The sequence below is a fragment of the Fistularia commersonii genome, chromosome 14 (genome assembly GCF_037954325.1).
Source record: "Fistularia commersonii isolate RoL2024-O1a breed Wild chromosome 14, RoL_Fcom_v1.0, whole genome shotgun sequence".
NCBI lineage: Eukaryota > Metazoa > Chordata > Actinopteri > Syngnathiformes > Fistulariidae > Fistularia > Fistularia commersonii.
Genome location: NC_141297.1, coordinates 1,766,881 through 1,783,103, shown reverse-complemented (window position 1 = coordinate 1,783,103; position 16,223 = coordinate 1,766,881). Strand labels below are relative to the sequence as shown.

The window sequence follows — 16,223 nt, the reverse complement described above, 5'->3', positions numbered from 1 at the left end:
AATCCTCCAACTTCTTGATCTCCACTCCCTGTAGCCTCTGGGTTCCACCCGAGTTCCTCTCATTCACACACTAACCTTCATCCCTCTCCTCTCCAGGTCATACCTCCACCTCTCTAGATGTTCCTCCACCTCTTCCCCGCTCTCACTACAGATCGCAATGTCGTCCGCAAACGATGCAGGAAGTTCACCGGAGACCCTAAATTGTCCAGATGTGAATGAGAGGGCGACCGGTCGCATGCCTCTACACGTGTCCCTGTGATTGGTCCAGGATAAACCCCGCCTCCCGTCCAACGAGAGCCAGGATAGGCTGTAGACTCAGCGCGACCCCGAGCGCAGCGTAAGCGTCATAGATAATGAATGAATGGATGAATTATGGATGCGATTCTATTTAGAACCGAAGAGCCCGTTCCATCTTTTCCTTTGAAATGCGTGATGAAGATTAAGGTGACCTGAGATACACAAGACAAATAGCTAACAATGCCAAATTTGAATAATGAAAATATGACTCATCGTCTTCTGTTCCTCTTGTGAAACTCCTGATGAGGAACAAGCACATTTTTTTTTTTTTTTTTTTTTTTTCTTTTTTTGGGGAAGTCATTTTTAGCTCAGTGCCTCGCCTGGATACGGAGATAAGACCAAATTAATGTGCCTTTCTCCCGCTGCCCCGGAAAACTCTCCCCCCCCCCCGTATCAAGAATGCATGAATTATCTCCATACATTAGTAAAAAAGCAGCGGCCTCTAATGGCGCTGCATATCTGAGCAAACGTGCACCAGAAGCCCAAAGGGCACGGATTCTCGCCGGGATTCTCGGGGGAAGGGTGGGAGACGACGACCACTGTTAGCCACGACGGCGGAAAGGTGAAGGGAAACCGGCGTCCGTCTTTTTCCCCCCCGTTGTTCGGTGGGGTTTATTAGCTTCTCCTAGCCTGCGAGGCAACGCTAACTCCATCACTCATGGAAATGCTTCTGTTTAATCAGCTGAGAGCCGTAGCGCGCTAGGATACGCCGCACACCCGTGCACGGAGGGACGCTCAGAGGATAAATCACGGCTTCCTCCGTCACGCCTTTCAGACGGCAGGGAGCGAGGGAAACCCGGCACGCCGTCGCTAGCTGCGCTTTAGCGAAGAGCGACGGCACGTGATGCCGCAAGGCTCGTATCTGCCGCCAATCAGCCCTTCCGAAGGAGGTCGTCCGAACCATAAGAACGAAAAATACGCTATTTCCAACCCGCTGGTCGGCCCAATAACAGCAAAAGCGAGAAACCGAACGACGTTGGCGTCAAAGATTCAAGATTCAAAGGGTTTATTTTCATTTGTACAGTGCGGAAACATAAAGAGAGGAGCTCTGGTATTGTATGAGTAAGTATGGAGTGGCAGAGAAGTATGTTAGACTGGTGCAGGACATGTATGCTCGCTGTGAGACACTGGTACGGTGTGCTGTAAGGGTAACAGAGAAGTTCAAGGTGGAGGTGGGACTCCATCAGGGATCAGCTCTGAGACCCTTCTGGTTCGCAATGGTGATGAACAGGCTGACAGATGAGGTTAGACAGGAATCCCCATGGACCATGGAGATGACATTGTGATCTGTAGTGAGAGCAGGGAACAGGTAGAGGAAAATCTAGAGAGGTGGAGGTATGCTCTGGAAAGGAGAGGAATGAAAGTTAGTCGCAGCAAGACAGAATATATGTGTGTTAATGAGAGGAACTCGGGTGGAACGGTGAGGCTACAGGGAGTGGAGATCAAGAAGCTGGAGGATTTCAGGTACTTGGGGTCAACAGTCCAGAGCAACGGAGAGTGAGGAAAAGAAGTGAAGAGACGGTCCAAGCAGGTTGGAATGGGTGGAGAAAAGTGTCAGGGGTACCAAGAGATAGAAGACTATCGGCCAGAATAAAAGGAAAGGTGTACAAGACAGTGGTGAGACCAGCGATGATGTTTGGACTAGAAACTGTTCCAATCACCAAAAGACAGCAGGCAGAACTAGATGTCGCAGAGATGAAGATGTTGAGGTTCTATTTGGGAGTGACCAGGATGGAGAGGATCAGGAATGAGTCCATCAGAGGAACAGCACATGTTAGATGTTTTGGAGAGAAGGTCAGAGAAGCCAGACGGAGATGGTTGGGTCATGGACAGAGGAGGGAGAGAGAATATATTGGTAGACGGATGCTGGAATTGGAGCTGCCAGGCAGGAGGTCTGGAGGAAGACCAAAGAGAAGATTTATGGACTTAGTGAGAGAAGATATGAAGGTAGTTGGTGTGAGAGAGGAGGATCCAGAGAATAGGGTGAGATGGAGAAAGTTGACTCGCTGTGGCGACACCTGAAGGGAAAAGCCAAAAGAAGAAGAAGAAGAAGAAGAAGAAGAAGAAGAAGACAGTGCGGAAACATAATTCCCGGTCCGATGAAAGTCTTATTTTGCTGTGCATTTTATCCGGCATGTAACTACAAACACATCAACGTGGTGCAATTGAATCTGCGCGGCGTCGGGAAGCGCCGCCCTCTTGTTCGGTTTCTGTCAAAGACGGAATTTCCTCTATACCGGTGTGATCCTCGAAGGGTCTAAACAGACTTCCAGGTGTCGGACAGACTAACTCCTGGTTGGCCGGGGCGTTAAAACGACTCCGTCGCGTCTCTCTTACTATCACCAAAGGACCAAATGGATCGATTACCGACCGCAGAAAGTATTTTCTTTTTTTCCGGCAGCTTTGTTCCCAGAGAAGTGCGGGGTTGAATCGAGCCTCACATTCCATACTTGTGACTTGCTATTATGTAAAAAGCAGCTCTTCTTATAAGGCTCCCATTGTACATCTATGGGAGGGGAAAATACCCATTCAGGTTATCTTCTCCGCTGCGACTCTATTCACTTCTATTTCCCGACCAGCCCGAGAGAAGGAGCCGCGAGATATTACGGTTTAAATTGAAGCATTTCGAGCGGTTTGACCGATGGCGTGACGTCACCGGGTCGGCGGACCTTCAGACGCGCTCCGGTAATTCGTTCAAGTGTGTGTTGTGAAGCGTGACGCGCACACACACACACACCAGACTGATACGAGTCCACTCTGAATCCGCGCAGATACGTCGACGCTAAGGAGGCAGATGGAACCGAAAGAAGAAGAAGAAGAAGAAGAAGGTTGGTGCTGCAGAGCGGCGAGGCCAGATATGTTCCTAACAGGCAAAGTATAAATAGATCTTTCAGAAATAATTCATATCTGGCGCCCGGTGAACGGGGATCACCGGGATACTTTCATTCGCTTTGACGACGTTCCAGCTCCGGAGAAGCTCCCGCCCCCGAACGCCGCCAACCATCTGGGCGCCGCCGCCGCCGCGAGATGACGATCGTGATGTTTCCGACGGGGAACGAGGCGCGGCGATCCGTCAACTCCGAGAGAGGACGGTCGCGGCGCTGACACCGGACGGCGCCGATGGAGTGGAGAATTTCCTTCTCCGATTTCCGGCGTAACCTTCGGGTTCACGCGAGGTACTTACAGCCGAAGCTCGGATGTCGGCAGGGTCGGGGCCGGGGACGATCGCGGTGAGAAGACTGCCGGTCGGGAACCCTGGAAAGGAAAAAAAAAAAAACAAACAAATTGAAATCAAAGAGGTGTAGATATCTTCCAGGAACAGGGGCGCATCCTATCTGGCAAAATCGGGAAAGCGGTTTCTTCGGCGGCGGCTCGGAGGCAGGAGGTCGTGACTGAATCAGCATATTAGCATCCTCAGGTTGGAGGAGCAGCTTGAGAGCAGAGGAGCTCCTTCTTCTCGGACCATCTAACCCAGACCTGGGCATTTTACGGCCCGTTTTGCTTTTTTATCCGGCCCGCCAAGCTATTTTCTTTGAATATTTTTAGTATTTTTAATCAATAATGAATTTACAAACACCTGATTTTTTCCTTTCGTTTAATTTTGTGTGGATGATTTTATACGAAATAATATCAGTACATGTATACACATGTATATGATCATCAATGATTTTTAAAGTTAAAATTAAGTGTCAAAAAATTAAACATTTTAAATTGCAATTTTGATTTGGTTCAATTTACAATTTACACCCAGCTGGCCCGCATATAAAAATTAAATAAGAAATGCGGCCCGCCAGTCAAAATAATTGCCCACCCCTGATCTAACCCTTCTGTCCTCTGTCCGTCCATCCAGAACCCTCCTCCTGCCTGGAGGTTCCAACCTCAGCATCCTTCAATCCGAAACCATCTCAGGCTGAACATCTAACACGTCCCTCTGATGGGTTCTGGATCCTCCTGGTCCTCCTCAGGCCCAACAAGAACCTCAAGATCATCTCTTCTGGTCATCATTCCATTTCTCATTGCAAATATCCCCTGATTTTTTTTTTTCCCCCCATAAAGGTCCATCTAACACTGTATTCCCTTGTTTTTCGCGGGGGCAAAATCGATAAAATAGGCAAAATCCATGCAGTAGAAACCTTTATTTTCTTTTTTACAATTATCAAACAATTAAATACTCTATTATACATTGAAAAGAAAGAACAAACCAGGCTAAATCATTTGTTTCACAAATAAAAGTACTGTACTTTAGAAGCGTTTTTTTCCACAAATAACTTCTGTACTGTACTGTCAAATAATAATTCTAATCATCAACGTGAACAGAAGGCTTCAAATTGCGGGTCGTATTGGTTGAGCTAGCATCGGCGCTCTACGGCTAAAACCAGAGAACCCTTTGTTCATCGTTCGAAGGCTACATCGGGAAAAACTTCCCGTTTTCCCCAGAAACACCGATGAAAGTTAAATAACTTAAAAGTTAAAACCGACAAAATCAATCGTATACAGTAAACCCTTGTTTTTCGCGGGGGTTGCGTTCCAAGAAGAACCCGTGATAGGCAAAATCCGTGAAGTAGAAACCTTTATTTATTTTTTTTTACAATTATTATACAATTAAATACTCTATTATACATTGAAAAGAAAGAACAAACCATTTTACAGGCTCAATCATTTGTTTCGCTTTTGTGCAGATAATGTTTGTATCCAACGTAATGTTTTTTTTCCTGCAGTCATTAATCCACCGAGCTAATTCAGACTCCATCCTTACCACGGTCTTGTTGCGGACAGTTGCAACCCTTTTTGCATCCTTATTAAATCTCATTGCTGCTGTCGTCCTTATATTTTTTTCTTCCTTCTTTATGGAACGAACGAAAGATTCATTAATTCCGTAATACCGACCTACAGCCGCATAGCTTTTAGCTTCCCTTAGCATGTCCAGAAGTTTAACTTTATCTGCCATAGATAGCATCTTCCGCTGCCTTTTGTCGCTCCAGAGCGTTTTGTCAACATTATGGGTTTTAGAGAAACTCGAAATCGCGAGAGAATTTGCACGTACGTCATGTAAATTCGGTAAGCTGTTTTACGTACGTGTACCTATTAAACTGCAACATTATTAACGCACAGGTAGAGAAGAAGCGGAGTGACTTTTTAGCCAATCAGAATGCAGAACACGATGCACCATGCAAATCCGTGAAGTAGCGAAACCGTGAAAAGTAAACCGCGTTATAGCGAGGGATCGCTGTATTTCTTCAGACAGTAACACCAATGTCAAACACCCCCTCCTTATCTTGCAAGGTTAATGGAAATGAACATCTATTCCCACGTCCACGAGTGCCCTCGTATCTAATGGGTTCTCTGGCGCTGCGCTCCGACCCGCCCCCGCGGAAACCGTCCCGGATTTTTTTGTTTTTGCCTAATCCTGTTTGCAGACCTGACAAATAGACTGTTTCCAATGGAAAGAAATAACGTTGCCATGAACACCAGATCAGCACTAGCGATTAGCAATATTAAAACAGGGGGAGTCGCCTTTCGAACAGGGGGACCGGCTGACTTTCACAAATCAGGAAATCTGCGCGAAGATAAGATTAGCGCTACCATTTCTCAGGGGTAACACCTGACAATCTGATTGGACGGTGTCCGTGAATCCAAATAGCGTCTGTAGCGAAGCTCCCATTGGAAGCGGTAGCCCGGCATCAGCCTCTTTCACACTCCAATGACTTTTTGCAGCTCCCAGAACCTCTCTTGTTCCCTGTGCGTTTGGACAGCAAGGGGAACCAGGAACCGTGGAACCATGATAGCTCCAACTCCGAGGCATGATATTTTGATCGTTGCATTGGAAGTCACATGACAGTGTTTGCTGATTGGTGGAACTCATAAGCTAACTCTTGCTGACTGCGAGGTACCATTCACTGCTCAGATGTTTTCTTAGGACAAAGTGGACAGAAGCAGCGAGACATGGAGCACTGAAGACATCCAAGATCTGGCCTGTTCAGAGGGGTTTCCAGGGCTCGCAGAGAAACATCTACAATTTGGCCCAAATAAGTACAGCGCTAGCGCATGGCTAACAGGGCTCTTCACAGTGCAGGGAGAAGATAAAAACACTTCAATGTTCCGGTAGTCTATTATTAGATGAATACTGAGGCAGCCTCCACCTCCTTGTTGTCCATGTCCTCTTCCTATTCTTCTTTTTCCATGGTTTGTTATTGAGCTTCACGTTGCAGATGCTTGTGTCACAGCGGTCCCTTCCTTGGTCCCAACCACGGTCCCTTCATTGGGCCCTACCGTCATCCTTTCTTTGGTCCTTCATTGGTCCCTTCATCGGGCCCTACCGTGGTCCCTTTGTTGGTCCCTTCATTGGTCACTTCATTGGTCCCTACCGTAGTCCTTACCCTGGTCCTTCCTTGGTCCCTTCATTGGTCCCTACCACGGCCCCTTCATTGGTCCCTACTGTCTTCCTTTCCTTGGTCCGTCATTGGTCCCTTAATTGGGCCCTACCGTGGTCCCTTTGTTGGTCCCTCCCTTGGTCCCTTTCTTGGTCCCTTCATTGGTCCCTACCATCATCCTTTCCTTGGTCCCTTCCTTGGTCGCTTCATTGGTCCCTACCATCGTCCTTTCCTTGGTCCTTCCTTGGTCCCTTCATTGGTCCCTACCATCGTCCTTTCCTTGGTCTTTCATTGGTCCCTTCATTGGGCCCTACCATCGTCCCTTCATTAGTCCCTAACGTTCTCCTTTCCTCTGTGCTTCATTGGTCTCTTCCTTGGTCCCTTCATTGGTCCCTCACTGGACGCCTCTTAGAACTGTTGTCATGGAACTCTTCTGTCTGAAAGCAACTAAAGGTGACCAAACGTGAGCAATTGCTGCACATCAGACTCTGTCTGCGCATAAAGACACTTAGTAGTCCAACAAACACGGATTTCCTCCCGTCTCCTCACCGAGACGTATTAAACTCGGTATTAATTTCCCGAGCATTCGTCACAGAAAATTATTGTTTTAATACAAGTCACCTCTTACTTCCCTGTTTTTCTTCTTCTGCTCCCCTCCGCCGACTGTGACAGTTTACAGTGAAAGCAAGATGCAAGGCACCAAAGCCGTGGATTAGTCATCCTGCCGCCATCGCTACCACGACGCCTCGCGCAACCTGCAAGGTGGCACCTCCCCACGCCTCCATGAGCGCCGTCCACACACATGCATCTCCTACCAGGTGGGTGGACCTACAGAGATGTCTGTGGAGGCGCTCAGACATCCAGGTTATGGTCTGAGCACACCTACATAGAAGTCTGTGAAGGTTCTCGGTCATCCTGGTCCTGGTACATCTAGATGGATGTCTGTGAGGGTTGTGGATCATCCAGATCTTGGTCCACCTAGATGGATGTCTATAAAGGTTTTCAGTCCTCCTGGTCCTGGTCCACCTAGATGGATGTCTGTGAGGGTTGTGGATCATCAAGGTCCTGGTCCACCTACATGGATGTCAGTGAAGGTTCTCAATCATCCAGGTGATGGTCCTGGTCCACCGAGATGGATGTCTGTAAAGGTTTTCAGTCCTCCTGGTCCTGGTCCACCTGGATGGATGTCTGTGAGGGTTGTGAAACATCCAGGTCCTGGTCCACCTAGATGGATGTCTGTGAAGGTTGTGGATCATCCAGGTCCTGGTCCACCTACATGGATGTCTGTGAAGGTTCTCAATCATCCAGGTGATGGTCCTGGTCCACCTAGATGGATGTCTGTAAAGGTTGTGGATCCTCCAGGTCCTGGTCCACCTGGATGGATGTCTGTGAGGGTTGTGGGTCATCCAGGTCCTGGTCCACCTACATGGATGTCTGTGAAGGTTCTCAATCATCCAGGTGATGGTCCTGGTCCACCTAGATGGATGTCTGTAAAGGTTGTGGATCCTCCAGGTCCTGGTCCACCTGGATGGATGTCTGTAAAGGTTGTGGATCATCCAGGTCCTGGTCCACCTGGATGGATGACTGTGAGGGTTGTGGATCATCCAGGTCCTGGTCCACCTGGATGGACGTCTGTGAAGGTTCTCAGTCATCCAGGTGATGGTCCTGGTCCTCCTAGATGGATGTCTGTGAAGGTTGTGGATCATCCAGGTCCTAGTCCACCTAGATGGATATCTACAAAGGTTCTCAGTCCTCTTGTTCCTGGTTCACCTAGATGGACGTCTGTGAAGGTTCTCAGACCTCCAGGTGATGGTCCTGGTCCACCCAGCGAGGCGCGCCTGCTTTCACCGCTGAACGTCCGGCGCATCTCGGGTAATTCTTGGAAACCATCTGATTTGTGTAAATGGACTCTCTGAGTGCTGGAGGTGGTTGCTGTTGTACCGCGGGCACACACTGAAGTACACTCCAACTATTTTGTCCGGACTAATTCAAACTGCACAATTATGTTCAACAAGCTATTATCAGCGCCGCACACTGAGTGCGTGTCAGCTCGGCACTCGGCGGCTCCGGCGAAGGAAAGCGTTCAAACTCAACTCGGCTATCGAGGAAAAACACATGTTTCTGTGGATTTTTGGACCGTCTCCTGTCTAACGGAGGAAGACGCCGCTTCCTGCTCTGCACGACATCGGCTGAAGCCATACCTGAATTATTAAGAACCCGGTCAGATTTTAGCAACCGATGCAACATCTGCCTTAAAACCTATGAATACAATCAAGCTCTGATCTGAGATCTTCTTCGGCGCATCTACTCCAAACCCCAATTTGTCAGACAAGTTGTACCTTCCGTTAAAAATAATGAAACTCGGTGTTGAGGATTCCTGAAAATTCTCCGCGGTGACGAAGATCAAACTACTGCGCGGGCGCCGTCTGTTTTCTTTGCTGCGTTTTGATCAGAGAAACCGCAGAGATGGAGTTGATAGAACCTAGAACCATCGCTAATGAGATTTTGGTTAGCGATGTTAGCGATGTTAGCGATGTTAGCGCCTCCGCCTCAAAAGCAAGAAGATCCCCGGTTGGATTCCGACTGAATGTCTCAAAATGTGGTTCTGATCGACGGGCCGCCGGTCAGGGATGATCCCGCCTCTTCCCGGACGATAGCTGGGTTAGGCTACACCCTTAGCCACCCTTAGCATATAAGTAGCATAGGCAACGAATGAATATGAATGAGCTACGGTAGCAAAATACGACGTGATGAGATTACGCCGAGCCGATATCCGTCGAAGATCGCAAACCCCTGCGGAGACGGTGCGCTAAATATTTAACGCTGAGTTTTTACACTTTATTGATTGACATTTTCAAATTTCCATCCGTGGCGCACGGCGAAGTAGGGTGAAGAAGAGGTCACGACGTCTGATCGGAAAACCTCCGAGTCACTCTCACGAGTCCTTAACGCACTTTGCAGAGGGTTTTACCGATGAAGGGAAGGAGGGAACTTTTACGATTTTACAATCGTGGCCCAATTTCCTCTTCCTGGTTCGGCAAAACAATCAATTTCATGATTCACTGGACTTAATTGCTTGGTTGTGATTGTATCGTGGAAGACGTCCACGGGGGAGCGTCGGCCCACTTCGGTTTGCGGACTCGGAGCGAAGTGGGGTCGTTCGCAGAATTTACACCGGCGTCGAAATGAGTATCGTACATTTTAACAACATTGACGTACGTGGACGCTAAACTTAGAAAAAGGCAAAAATACTAGCGTTCCGTATTTTGTTTTCAACGTTATCACCCCTTCCCCATTGGTTTAACTTCATCGTGTTCTTTAACGTCTTTCTGGCTGTCGTTATCGGCGCAGCTGCTGCCGAGACGGGCTTAATGTCCCTCCGGGGATTCATAAAAATTCAAATTATCACATCTTGTTTTCAAACAACCCGCTCTCTGCGTTTTCTTTTATATTTTCTCGGAGGCAAAAATTAGAATACGATCGGGTACGACCCCTCCTCGACATTGATTACAAAAATAGGTAGCGCCTGATGCTAACGCTAGCGATATAACAGAGAGTAGCATGATGTGCGAGCCCGTATCAGATGTTCAGACGATCGAAAAAGCTTTGATGAGCTTCAGAAGCTAAACAAAGGCCCTCCGTAGCCAACGGCAACCACCCCTTAATAACCCCCGCTGACACAAACCAAACACGCGTGCATAACAACGAGAAAACGCGAATGCCTTCGCTTTCGATTCGAGCGCGGTCGCTATCGCCGGGAGATCCGACGAGAGCGTTTAGCGAGAAAGCCCTCGGCGGCGTCCGGATCCCGTCGTAGCGACGCCCCAGAGCCCGGGCCGCGCCGCAGTCAGAGGGAAGGTCAAAAGTACAGCGGGGAGACAAAGCGCTTCGTGCTTGGAGGGTTATTGGCAGAATTCTGAAGCTGATTCATGCTTGCACCTGGGGCTAATTACACAGAGCCGGGGCTTTTTTTTCTTTTCTTCTCCAGAAAGAAGATGCTGCGTTCCGGACGAGCCTTCCTTTTTAGCGTATCTGTACACATTTATACATATAAACAGATGAAATGTGAAGCTGAGGTCCAGGTGCACTCCAGGTTCACTAGGAGATCTGCTAGGCCTTGTGATCGGGCGGCGGTTCGAATGAGAGAGTGAATGGTTGTATGTCCCTATATTACAAGTGAATGACAGAGTGAATGCCTCCCTCCATATATAGCATGTCTATGACGTGAATGAATGACTGACTGACTGTCGCTATATGACCTGTGAATGACAGGGTGAATTTTTCTCCATATATATATTATAAATCTCAATAACATGTGACTGACAGGGTGAATGGTTATATGTCCCTATATTACAAGTGAATGACAGAGTGAATGCCTCCCTTCATTTTAGCGTTTCTATGACGTGAATGAATGACTGACTGTCGCTATATGAGGTGTGAATGACAGGGTGAATTTTTCTCCATATATAAAATTTACATCTCAATTACGTGTGAATGAGAGGGTGAATGGTTGTATGTCCCTATTTTTGGTCTTGCCATTGGCCGGTGGTTCGAATGAGAGGGTGAATGGTTGTATGTCCCTATAATACAAGTGAATGACAGAGTGAATGCCTCCCTCCTTATATAGCAAGTCTATGACGTGAATGAATGACTGACTGTCGCTATATGACGTATGAATGACAGGGTGAATTTTTCTCCATATCAATATTATACATCTCAATGACGTGTGAATGAGAGGGTGAATGGTTGTATGTCCCAATAATACAAGTGAATGACAGAGTGAATGCCTCCCTTCATTTCAGCATATCTCTATGATGTGAATGAATGACTGACTGTCGCTATGACCTGTGAATGACAGGGTGAATTTTTCTCCATATATATATATTTTACATCTCAATAATGTGTGAATGACAGGGTGAATGGTTGTATGTCCCTCTATATCGCAATATGACCTGTGAATGACAGGGTGAATTTTTCTCCATATAAATATTATACATCTCAATGACGTGTGAATGAGAGGCTGAATGGTTGTATGTCCCTATAATACAAGTGAATGACAGAGTGAATGCCTCCCTCCATATACAGCATGTCTCTATATGACGTGTGAATCAAATTTTCTCCATATATACATACATATATCCATTTATTATTGTTATATTTACTTGAAACTCCGGCACAACAATTTCCTTCCGGATAAATAAAGTTTTTCTTATTCTTATTCTACTTATACATATATTTCTCCATATATATTATGTGAATGACAGGGTGAATGTCTCTACATATTAAACATTTCTATGATGTGAATGAGTGGGTGAATGGTTGCATGTCCCGATATTACAAGTGAATGACAGAGTGAATGTCTCCCACCATATATAGTATATCTTTATGTTTTGAACGACAGAGTGAATGGTTGCACGTCTCCGCCGAATGAATGAATGCATCTCAAATGATTAGAGAAACAAAGAAAAACCCTGACCATTACATAATCGCTGCAATTGAACTTTAATCAGCCGGTGAGCTGCAGGCACAGGGGGAGGAACGTCCTCTCACTGCGTTGGCTGAGAACAGCCCGAGTCCAACTGAGAGCTGACATTTCTTATAAATCACCGGGCGACCAACGCCGACGGAAAGTTCAACTCCAACCGAAGCCAGACACAAACAATTTGGGAATCTTCTAAAGGAGAGGTAGTTTTTCCAGCACCGTGCGTCTGATTTACTGCGGTTTTCCAAAATTCTTTACAAGAGAATTGACCAAGGCGGGGATTCGGAAGAGAGTTAGTTAAAGACGGGCAAATCTCAGCTGTACCATAAATCCATTAAGATCTGCAGGACTAATGGAGGTTAAGATAAATATCTGTCTATTTGTTTTGCGTCAGTGAAATGGATACAGAAGAGCTCCGTGTTTTATCATTAAGTCTCATTTTGTAGACTGGTGAATGATTTTAAACTCACGTAGGTAAAACAACATTTTCCTCCGCCTCAGAAATGGAACAGCGTCAATTTTACCGTTGTCTTTAATCTTTTAGATAATGCGTCGCTCAATTTATATACCATAAAAAAAAAAAGGAATGCAAAAAAAAATCTGAAATACAACTACGCAAAACCAGGTAAATAAGTGAATAAATAATAACAATAAATGATTGCTGCTTAAAAATATTTTCTGCACAACCCCATGACCTACCACTCCCATCCATGCAATATCTACATTTTTATTATATTTATTCATTCTCCAGGACACCTCGTTTATCATCATTTCATTTTTACTAGATAGAAAAATTTATATTTTTCTATCTTTTCGTATGTAAACATTGTGTATTTCAATCTTTTTTCTCTATTTGCATATTCTTTCTATTATTACTATTTGCACTCTTTTCTACCTGGAAATGCAGAAAAACAGACATACAATAAAACATAAAAAAAAAACTTTAAATAAGTGAATAAATAATACTAATAATTTATTGCAAAGCAATATTCCTGCACAACCCTATAACCTCCCACTCTCATCCGTGCAATATTTACATTTATATTATACTTTTACATTCTCCAGTACACCTCTTTTATCATAATTTAATTTTTACAGTCCACATCTCCTGCCTATTATTTCTATTACCATTCCCAGCACAAGGCATTTCTTTTATTTCTTTTTATATTTTTCTATTTTTTTGGACGTAAACTTTGTGTGTTTCAATCTTTTTCTTCTATTTGCAGTCTTTCTATTATTACTATTTGCACCCTTTTCTACCCGCAAATACTGAATTAAAAAAAAAATCAGAAATACAACAAAGCAAAAACCCTGTAAATAAGTGAATAAATAATAATAATACTTTATTGCGAAGCACTCTCATCTATGTAATATTTACATTTATATTATATTTTTACATTCTCCAGGACACATCTTTTATCATAATTTAATTTTTACTATCCACATCTCCTGCCTATTATTTCTCTTACCATTCCCAGCACAAGGCATTTCTTTTTACATTTTTATATATTTTTGTACGTAAATTTTGCGAATTTGCATATTCTGTCTATTATTACTATTTGCATTATTTTCTACCCTGAAATGGTGCCCTGATGATTGAATAAACACTGTCTTATCACACCTTCATTTTATTTAGTATAATAATTTGCAGCGTTATTAATATATGTAAATTGATATTATTATATTGAAGGTTAATTTTTAAATGTTTGTGGCGCCCCCTGGAGGCCAAAGAGCCTTAGCATTTGCGCACATTGCCAAGCATCCCTCACCATCCTATCATCTGCGACGTCCAAAACCTTTATTACCCGAAAATTTTAACATCTGCTGTCCGTCTGACGCACCCTTCATTTCATTCATGCCGGTAAAAGAACTAAATATTGAAATCAAGTTCTGTGACATTTGTACCGGAAAAAATACTTTTTTTTTCTTTTTTTTTTTTGTACATTAATTGCGCGAGTGACCTTTCAGTCCATTTTTTTTTTTTTTTTTTTTTTTTTTGTTGTTTTTACTACAAGAAGCATTTGGCAGAACACGGAGTGAACGGACACCCCGAAGGTGCGGCACCGCGAAACACCGCGGGGGAAGACGAAGGCGTCACAGCGAGTTTTTTGCATGCGGTCGAGGGAGTTTTTTTTTTCTTCCTGGAAAAAGGTCAAATGATGAAAACTGTTTTCAAACTTAAAAAAAAAAAAAAAAGAAAAAGAAAAACGAGCACGACGCTTTCAACGGGTGGCGGAGAAAACGGGAAAAGTCAGAAACTTCATTATAACGCGATGGGAAAAAAATAGATATATGAAACAGGCGCCGCGGCGAAAGGTGAACAACTCGATAAGTTTGTTGAAGGATCTTAAATGATGGGCAGATCTTCACGTACAATTACGTTAAAGGAAACGGCCTGGTGGTTAACATAATTGGATCTCTCCTCCCGCCCTGTTTGTGTCCCCGACGGAGCAAAACTATTTGGAGGGAAGGGAAAAAAAGACAAAGGGGAATTTAATGAGGACTTTGTCCTCTGGTGTTCAATACTGGTCACTGCCAGGATCTCCAAGGTGGAACTAAATAAAGATTGATGAGACAAATTGCTAAAGAGCGCGGCGTCATCGACTGTGACAGGATTCCAAGAACTCCGCGATCATTTCCACGCCAATTACCCGACGTGCCCGGTTCGAGTTTCCATGTTCTCTTTGTGTCTGCGTTGGGTTCCTCAGGGTTCCTCACATCATCCAAACACCAGCAGGAGGTTCACTGAAGACCCTGAATTGCCCAAGTGTGTGAATGAGAGGGTGAATCGTATGTTTCTATAGGAAAGTGAATGAGAAGGTGAATGTTGTCTTTACAGGACTGTCTCAGGAAATTAGAATATTGTGATATTATCTTCTGTAATGCGATTAAAAAAACAAAAAAATTACTTTTTCATGATGTTCTAATATTTTGAAAAAGGATTTTTGAGTTTTTTTAAGCTGCAAGCCATAATCGGCAATATTAAAATAATAAAAGGCTTGCAATATTTCAGTTGACTTGTAATGAATACAGAATATGTGACATTTTTGTTTTTGTAATTGCATTACAGAAGATAAAGAACTTTATCACAATATTCTAATTTTCTGAGACATCCCTGTATATAATGTGTGAATTAAAGGGTGAATGGTATCTTTCTATAGGATGTGTGAATGAGAGGGTGAATCATAAGTCTTTATATATCTGAATGAAAGGGTGAATTGTTGTATCTCTTTATAAGATTTCCGAATGAGAGGATGAATCGTATGTCTGTATGTGATAAGTGAATGACAGGGTGAATCATATGTTTGTATATGATGAGTGGTTGAGAGGGTGAATGATTGTTTACATGTGTGAATGAGAGAGCGAGTCATTTGTCATTAAATGTTTTTTGAATGAGAGGGTGAATAGCATGTCTCTATATAAGTGAATGAGAGGGTGAATGTTGTCTACATATGATGTGCGAATAAGAGCATGAATGGCATGTCTTTATGTGATGTGTGAATGAAAGGGTGAATCGTATGTTTCTATAGAAAGAGTGAATGACAGGGTGAATCGTATCTTTCTATATGAGTAGATGAGAGGGTGAATGATTGTCTACATCGGATGTGTGAATGAGAGGGTGAATCATATGTCTCTATGTGATGTGTGAATGAAAGGGTGAATTGTTGTATGTCTTTATAAGATTTCCGAATGAGAGGATGAATCGTATGTCTGTATGTGACAAGTGAATAACAGGGTGAATCATATGTTTCTATATAATGAGTAGATGAGAGGGTGAATGATCGTCTACATCGAATGTGTGAATGAGAGGGTGAATCGTTTGTCTGTATTTGATGTGTGAATGAGAGGGTGAATTATTGTATGTTTATAAGATTTCCGAATGAGAGGTTGGATAGCATGTCTCTATAGGAAGTGTGAATGACAGGGTGAATCATATGTTTCTATATGATGAGTGGATGAGAGGGTGAATGATCGTCCACATATGATGTGTGAATGAGAGAGCGAGTCGTATGTCTTCATATGATTTCTGAATAAGAGGGTGAATAGCATGTCTCTATATAAGTGAATGAGAG

General features: G+C 44.3%; 1 protein-coding gene and 1 long non-coding RNA gene across 5 annotated transcripts in view; one reads left to right on the top strand and one right to left on the bottom strand.

The window, feature by feature from the left end:
• Positions 1-16,223, bottom strand: part of LOC147226856 (synaptotagmin-2-like) — a 95,515-nt gene that overhangs the window by 45,309 nt on the left and 33,983 nt on the right. For all 4 annotated transcript variants that reach the window (XM_086159566.1, XM_086159570.1, XM_086159565.1 and 1 more), the window contains exon 3: positions 3,482-3,552. The gene's annotated coding sequence lies outside the window, so the exon portion shown is untranslated. The remainder of the gene's footprint in view (positions 1-3,481; positions 3,553-16,223) is intronic.
• On the top strand, positions 2,727-5,120 carry LOC147226857 (uncharacterized). Its single transcript, XR_015107112.1, has 4 exons — positions 2,727-2,982; positions 3,069-3,172; positions 3,264-3,473; positions 4,148-5,120. It is a non-coding gene; the product is annotated as an uncharacterized LOC147226857 (long non-coding RNA).